Here is a 7,741-nt window from a genome sequence, read left to right on the forward strand (position 1 = left end):
GCAATTGTATATTTTTGCGTTTAATTGAGTTAAGTAGATGAGAATTTCATGATCAAATTTAGATTTTCTAGAAGGGATAGACTTAATATTAGAAATTCAAACACATAATTCATTCCATCAAATTATTATTTTTAAAATAGAACAATTAGAGCTGTCTGTATTCCATATATAGTAAAGAGTTAATGGTTTTTTAGAAATAACCTGTTTGTTTTAACCAGAGAGCAAATGAATCATCATGGTATGAAAAAAGCTAATAGCCTCTTTAGAATTTAGGGAAAACATGTACTGAATGAATCTCTTTGACATTCACTAACTCTGTATCTAAGACCACTAGACACTGGTAATAACATAACCTAATTTTGTTCAAAGCTTCAGCCTAAGAAAAAAGTCATACTGAATTATAGCAAAAGAGAAGAATGTGATCTACTGAAATATTTTCCTCCAGACTAAACTCTTAGTCTTAGCCTCAGACCTACAATTTTATTATAGATTTTACTGGATTTAATGGAGAAAACAAAGTTAAAGGAGCATTGTTTTTGTTTTCTACTTTTGCATAACAAATGTACCCAAGACATAGAGGCTTAAAAAATCACATTTATTATCTCCCAATTTCTATGATCAGGAATCCAGACATGATTTAGTTGGATACTCTGTTGTAGGGTTTCTCACAAGGATACAAATATAACATTGGCTGGGCTATGATCTCATTAAAAGACACAGTAAGCTCACTCATATGGTTGTTATTCCTCAAGGATTATTGTATTTAAGGACACAAATTCCTTGCTGGCTGTTGGCCGGAGGCCACCTTAAGTTCCTTGTGACATGGATCTCTCCATACAACACAGTGTGATATAGAAAGTGTGAGCAAACAGAGGCACAGTTTTTATAGACGTGTTTCAGAAGTGAAATGACAAATTTGTCACATCTTATTTTTAAAAGCAAGTTACAAGGTCTGGCCCACACATGAGTGGAGTGGATTGTATGAATGCACTGGATACCAAAAAGCAAGTAAGAATTATTGGGAGTCATTTTGAAGCTGATTAGCATAAACCCCTGTGATAATAAAATTTAGTACCTATTTCCTAGGCATTCTTGGTACCCTGTATCTAGATAGAATGTCTTCATCCATGTAGACTGCTATAGTAAAAATACCATAGACTGGGTGGCTTATAAACAGAAACTTATATCTCATAGTTCTGTAGGACAGGGAGTCTAAGAACAAGGTTTCAGCAGGTTTGATGTTTGGTGAGGGTGTGCTTCCTGGTTCACACATGAGTACCTTCTCACTATGTCCTCACTTTACAGAAGGGGCAAGCCAGATTTTAACTCAACTTATAGAAGTTAATTTTCATATTTATTAAAATATTAATTTCATTATATGTATTTATACTCATATCCAATTAATAGTTTAAAATTTTATCATGAATTGATTTTTTGAAATTATTTCAAATACTATATTTCTATCATGATTTTCCCAAATTGTTTTCTTCTCTTTGATTTGATCTATCTAAAAGACTCATTATTATTTTTTGAAATCTATAATTTTTCAATCTCCTATTAATTCATTTTTATGATATAGGACTTGTATTTACAAATGATTGTGTTTGATCAGAAAAGTTATACTTCTGTGTACTATAATGTACCCAGTGGGCTGGCAAGATGGGTGAATACGAACAGCTCCAGTCTGCAGCTCTCAGCAAGATCAATGCGGAAGGCAGATGATTTCTACATTTATAACTGAGGTACCTGGATCATCTCATTGGGACAGTGGGTGTAGCCCATGGAGGGGGAGGTGAAGCAGGGTGGGGCATCGCCTCACCCAGGAAGCACAAGGGGTTGGAGAATTTTCCTCCCCTAGACAAGGGAAGCCATAAGAGACTGTACTGGGAGGAATGGTGCACTCTGACACAGATGCTGCACTCTTCCCACAGTTTTCACAACCAGAAATCTAGGAGATTCCCTCCAGTGACTACATCACCAGGGCCCTGGGTTTCAAGCACAAAACTGGACAGTCATTTGGACAGACACTGAGCTAGCTGCAGGATATTTTTTTTTTTTTTTTTTTTTCCGTACCACAGTGGCACCTGGAATGCCAGCAAAACAGAACCATCCACTCCCCTGGAAAGGGGGCTGAAGTCGGGGAGCCAAGTGTTCTGGCTCGGTGGGTCCCACCCCCATGGAGCTCAGCAAGCTAAGATCCACTGGCTTGAAATTCTTGCTGCCAGCACAGCAGTCTGAGGTTGACCTGGGACACTCAAGCTTGGTAGGGGGGGTGGGGGTTCACCATTGCTGAGGCTTGAGTAGGCGGTTTTAACCTCACAGTATAAATAAAGTTGCCAGGAAGTTCAAACTGGGTGTAGCCCACTGCAGCTCAACAAGGTTGCTGTGGCCAGACAGCCTCTCCAGATTCCTCCTCTTTGGGCAGGGCATCTCTGAAAAAAAAAAGGCAACAGCCTCAGTCAGGGACATGCAGATAAAACCCCATCTCCCTGGGACAGAGCACTTGGGGGAAGGGGTGGTTGTGAGCACAGCTTCAGCAAACTTAAACTTCCCTGCCTGAGAACTCTAAAGACAGCAGCAGATCTATTAGCAACAGCTCTGATAAGGGACAGACTGCCTCCTCAAGTGGGTCCCTGAACCCCATGTATTCTAAGAGACACCTCCCAGTAGGGGCCCACAGACATCTCATACAGGAGAGCTCTGGCTGGCACCTGGTGGGTGGCCTGCTGTAAAGAAGCTTCCAGAGCAAGAAACAGGCAACAATCTTTGCTGTTCTGCAGCCTCTGCTGGTGATACCCAGGCAAATAGGGTCTGGAATGGGCCTCCAGCAAAACCCAGCAGACCTACAGCAGAGGGCCCTGAGCATTAGAAGGAAAACTAACAAACAGAAATGAATAGTATCAACATCAACAAAAAGGACATCCACTCAGAGACCCCATCCAAGGGTAACCAACATTAAAGACCAAAGGTAGATAAAACCACGAAGATGAGGTGAAATCAGTGCAAAATGGCTGAAAATTCTAAAAAAAAATAGAATGCCTCTTCCTCTCCAAAGGATCAAAACTCCTCACCAGCAAGTACGCAAAACTGGACAGAGAATGAGTTTGTCAAATTGACAGAAGTAGGCTTCAAAAGATGGGTAATAACAAAGTCCTCTGAGCTAAAGAAGCATGTCTCAACCCAATGCAAGGAAGCTAAGAGCCTTGAGAAAAGGTTAGCTGAATTGCAAACTAGAATCACCAATTTAAAGAATAACATAAATGACATGATGGAGCTGAGAAACACAGCACGAGAGCTTCATGAAGCATACACAAGTATCAAAGTATCAATAGCTGAATTGATCAAGTGGAAGAAAGGATATGAGACATTGAAGATCAACTCAATGAAATAAAATGAGAAAACAAGATTAGAGAAAAAAGAGTGAAAAGAAATGAACAAAGCCTCCAAGAAATATGGAACTGTATGAAAAGACCAAATCTATGTTGGGTGTAGCTGAGAGTAACAGGGAGAATGGAACCAAGTTGGAAAACACTCTTCAGGATATTATCCAGACAATTTCCCAAACCTAGCAAGGCAGGCCAACATTCAAATTCAGGAAATACAGAGAACACCACAAAGATACTCCTCGAGAAGAGCAACCCCAATACACATAATTGCCAGATTCACCAAGGTTGAAATGAAGGAAAAAATGTTAAGGGCAGCCAGAGACAAAGGTTGGGTTACCCACAAAGGGAAGCCCATCAGACTAACAGAGGATCTCCCTGCAAAAACCCTACAAGCCAGAAGAGAGTGGGGGCCAATATTTAACATTCTTAAAGAAAAGAATTTTCAACCCAAAATTTCATATCCATCCAAACTAAGCTTCATAAGCAAAGGAGAAATCAAATTCTTCATAGAAAAGCAAATGCTGAGAGAATTGTCAACACCAAGCCTGCCTTACAAGAGCTTCTGAAGGAAACACTGAACATGGAAAGGAATAACCAGTACCAGCCACTGCAAAAACATACCAAATTGTAAAGACCATCGACACTATGAAAAAACTTCATCAATTAACAGGCAAAATAACCAGCTAGCATCATAATGACAGGATCCAATTCACACATAACAATATTAACCTTAAATGTAAACTGGCTTAATGCCCCAGTTGAAAGACACAGACTGGTAAATTGGATAGAGTCGAGACCCATCAGTGTGCTATATTCAGGAGACCTGTCTCACATGCAAAGACATCCATAGGCTCAAAATAAAGGGATGGAGGGACATTTACCAAGCAAATGGAAAGAAAGAAAAAAAAAAAAAAAAGAAGGATTACAATCCTAGTATCTGATAAAACAAACTTTAAACCAACAAAGACCAAAAGAGACAAAGAAGGCCATTACATAACAGTAAAGGAAACAATGCAACAAGAAGAGCTAACTATCCTAAATATATATGCACCCAAGACAGGAGCACCCATATTCATAAAACAAGTTCTTAGAGACCTACAAAGACAGTGAGACTCACACACAATAATAACAGGAGACTTTAACACCCCACTCTCTATATTAGACACACCAATGAGACAGAAAATTAACATGAATATCCAGGACTTGAACTTAGCTCTGGACCAAGCAGACCTCATAGACATCTACAGAACTCTCCACCCCAAATCGACAGAATATACATTCTTCTCAGCATCACATTGTACTTATTCTAAACTCGACCACATAATTGGAAGTAAAACACTCTTCAGCAAATGTAAAAGAAAGGAAATCATAAAAAAGTCATCTCTCAGACCACAGCACAATCAAATTAGAACTCAGATTAAGAAACTCACTCAAAAACACACAACTATATGAAAATGGAACAACGTGCTCCTGAATTACTACTGGGTAAATAATGAAATTAAGACAGAAATAAAGACGCTCTTTGAAACCAATGAGAACAAAGACACAACATACCAGAATCTCTGGGACACATTTCAAGCAGTGTGTAGAGGGAAATTATAGCACTAAATGCCCACAAGAGAAAGTAGGAAAGATCTAAAACTGACACCCTAATATCACATTTAAAAGAACAAGAGAAGGAGGGCAAACAAATTCAAAAGTTAGCAGAGGCAAGAAATAACTAAGGTTAGAGCAGAACTTAAGGCCACAGAGATCAAAAAAAAAAAAGCACTTCAAAAAAATCAATGAATCCGGAGCTGGTTTTTTGAAAAGACCATCAAAATAGATACACCACCAGCCAAACAAATAAAAAAGAAAAGAGAAAAAATCAAATAGATGCAATAAAAATGATAAAGGGGATATCCCCACTGATCCCACAGAAATACAAACTATCATCAGAGAATACTATAAACACCTCTATGCAAATAAACTAAAAAATCTAGAAGAAATGGATAAGATCCTGGACACATACACCCTCCCAAGACTAAACCAAGAATAAGTTGAATACCTTAATAGACCAATAACAAGCTCTGAAACTGAGGCAACAATTAATAGCCTACCAACCAAAAACGTCCAGAACCTGAGGCAACATCTAATAGCCTACCAACCAAAAAAAAAGTCCAGAACCAGGTGGATTCATAGCCAAATTCTACCAGAGATACAAAGAGGGGCTGGTACCATTCCTTCTGAAACTATTCCAAGCAATAGAAAAAGAAGAAATCCTCCCTAACTCATTTTATGAGACCAGCATCATCCTAATACCAAAACCTGACAGAGACACAACAAAAAGATAAAATTTCAGGCCAATATCTCTGATGAACATTGATGTTAAAATCCTCAATAAAATACTGGTAAACTGAATCCAGTAGCACATCAAAAATCTTGCTCACCATGATCAAGTCGGCTTCATCCCAGCAGTGAAAGACTTGTTCAACATATGCAAAGCAATAAAATAATCCATCACACAAACAGAACCAATGACAAAAACCACACAATCATCTCAACAGATGCAGCAAAGGCCTTCCACAAAATTCAACAGCCCTTCATGCTAAAAACTCTCAATAAACTAGGTATTGATGGAACTTATATCAAAATAATAAGAGCTATTTATGACAAATCCACAGCCAATATCATACTGAAAGGGTAAAAACAGGAAGCATTCCCTTTGAAAACCAGCACAAGACAAGGATGTCCTCTCACCACTCCTATTCAACATAGTATTGGAAGTTCTGGCCAGTGCAATCAGGCAAGAGAAAGAAATAAAAGGTAATAAACTAGGAAAAGTGTAAGTCAAATTGTCTCTGTTTGCAGATGACATGATTGCATATTTAGAAAACCCCATCATCTCAGCCCAAAATCTCCTTAAGCTGATAGGTAACTTCAGCCATCTCAGGATGCAAAATCAATGTGCCAAAATCACAAGCATTCCTATAGACCAATAACAGACAAAGAGCCAAATCATGAGTGAACTCCCGTTTATAACTGCTGCAAAGAGAATAAAATACCTAGAAATACAACTTACAAGAGGTGTGAAGGATCTCTCAAAGGAGAACTACAAACCACTGCTCAAGGAAATAAGAGAGGACACAAACAAATGGAAAATCATTCCTTACTCATGGATAGGAGGAGTCAATATCGTGAAAATGGCCATACTGCCCAAAATAATTTATAGATTCATTGCTATCCCCATCAAGCTACCACTGACTTTCTTCACAGAATTGGAAAAAATGACTTTAAATTTCATATGGAATCAAAAAAGAGCCCATGTAGCCAAGATAATCCTAAGCACAAAGAACAAAGCTGGAGGCATCATGCTACTTGACTTCAAGCTATACTACAAGGCTATAGTAAAAACAAAAACAAACAAACAAAAAAAAAGCATGGTCCTGGTACTAAAACAAATATATAGACCAATGGAACAGAACAGAGCCCTCAGAAATAACACCACACATCTACAACCATCTGACCTTTGACAAATCTGACAAAAACAAGCAATGAGGAAAGGATTCCCTATTTAATAATATGCAGAAAACTGAAACTAGACCCCTCCCTTACACTTTATACAAAAATTTACTCAAGATGGATTAATGACTAACACAAGAACAGTAAGACTTAAAACCATAAAAACTCTAGAGGAAAACTTAGGCAATACCATTCAGGACATAGGCATGGGCAAAGACTTCATGACTAAAACACCAAAGCAATGGCAACAAAAGCCAAAATTGACAAATGGGATCTAATTAAACTAAGGAGCTTCTGCACAGCAAAATAAACTATTATAAGAGTGAATGGGCAACCTATAAAATGGGAGAAAAATTTTGCAATCTATCTATCTGACAAAAGGTTAATATTCAGAATCTACAAAGAACTTAAATTTAAACGAAAAAATCAAATGACCCCATCAAAAAGTGGGTGAAGGATATGAACAGACACTTCTCAAAAGAAGACATTTATGCAGCCAACAAACATATAAAAAAAAGCTCATCGTCACTGGTCATTAGAGAAATGCAAATCAAAACCACAATGGGATACCAACTCATGCCAGTTAGAATGGCGATCATTAAAAAGTCAGGAAACAACAGATGATGGAGAGGATGTGGAGAAATAGGAATGCTTTAACACTGCTGGTGGGAGTGTAAATTAGTTCAATCATTGTGGAAGACAATGTGGCAATTCCTCAAGGATCTAGTACTAGAAATACCATTTGACCCAGCAAGCACATTACTGGGTATATTCCCAAAGAATTATCAATCATTCTACCATAAAGACACATGCAAACGTATGTTTATTGTGGCACTGTTCACAATAGCAAAGAC

The sequence above is a fragment of the Trachypithecus francoisi genome, unplaced genomic scaffold (assembly GCF_009764315.1).
Source record: "Trachypithecus francoisi isolate TF-2019V2 unplaced genomic scaffold, Tfra_2.0 Lachesis_group5, whole genome shotgun sequence".
Taxonomy (NCBI): domain Eukaryota; kingdom Metazoa; phylum Chordata; class Mammalia; order Primates; family Cercopithecidae; genus Trachypithecus; species Trachypithecus francoisi.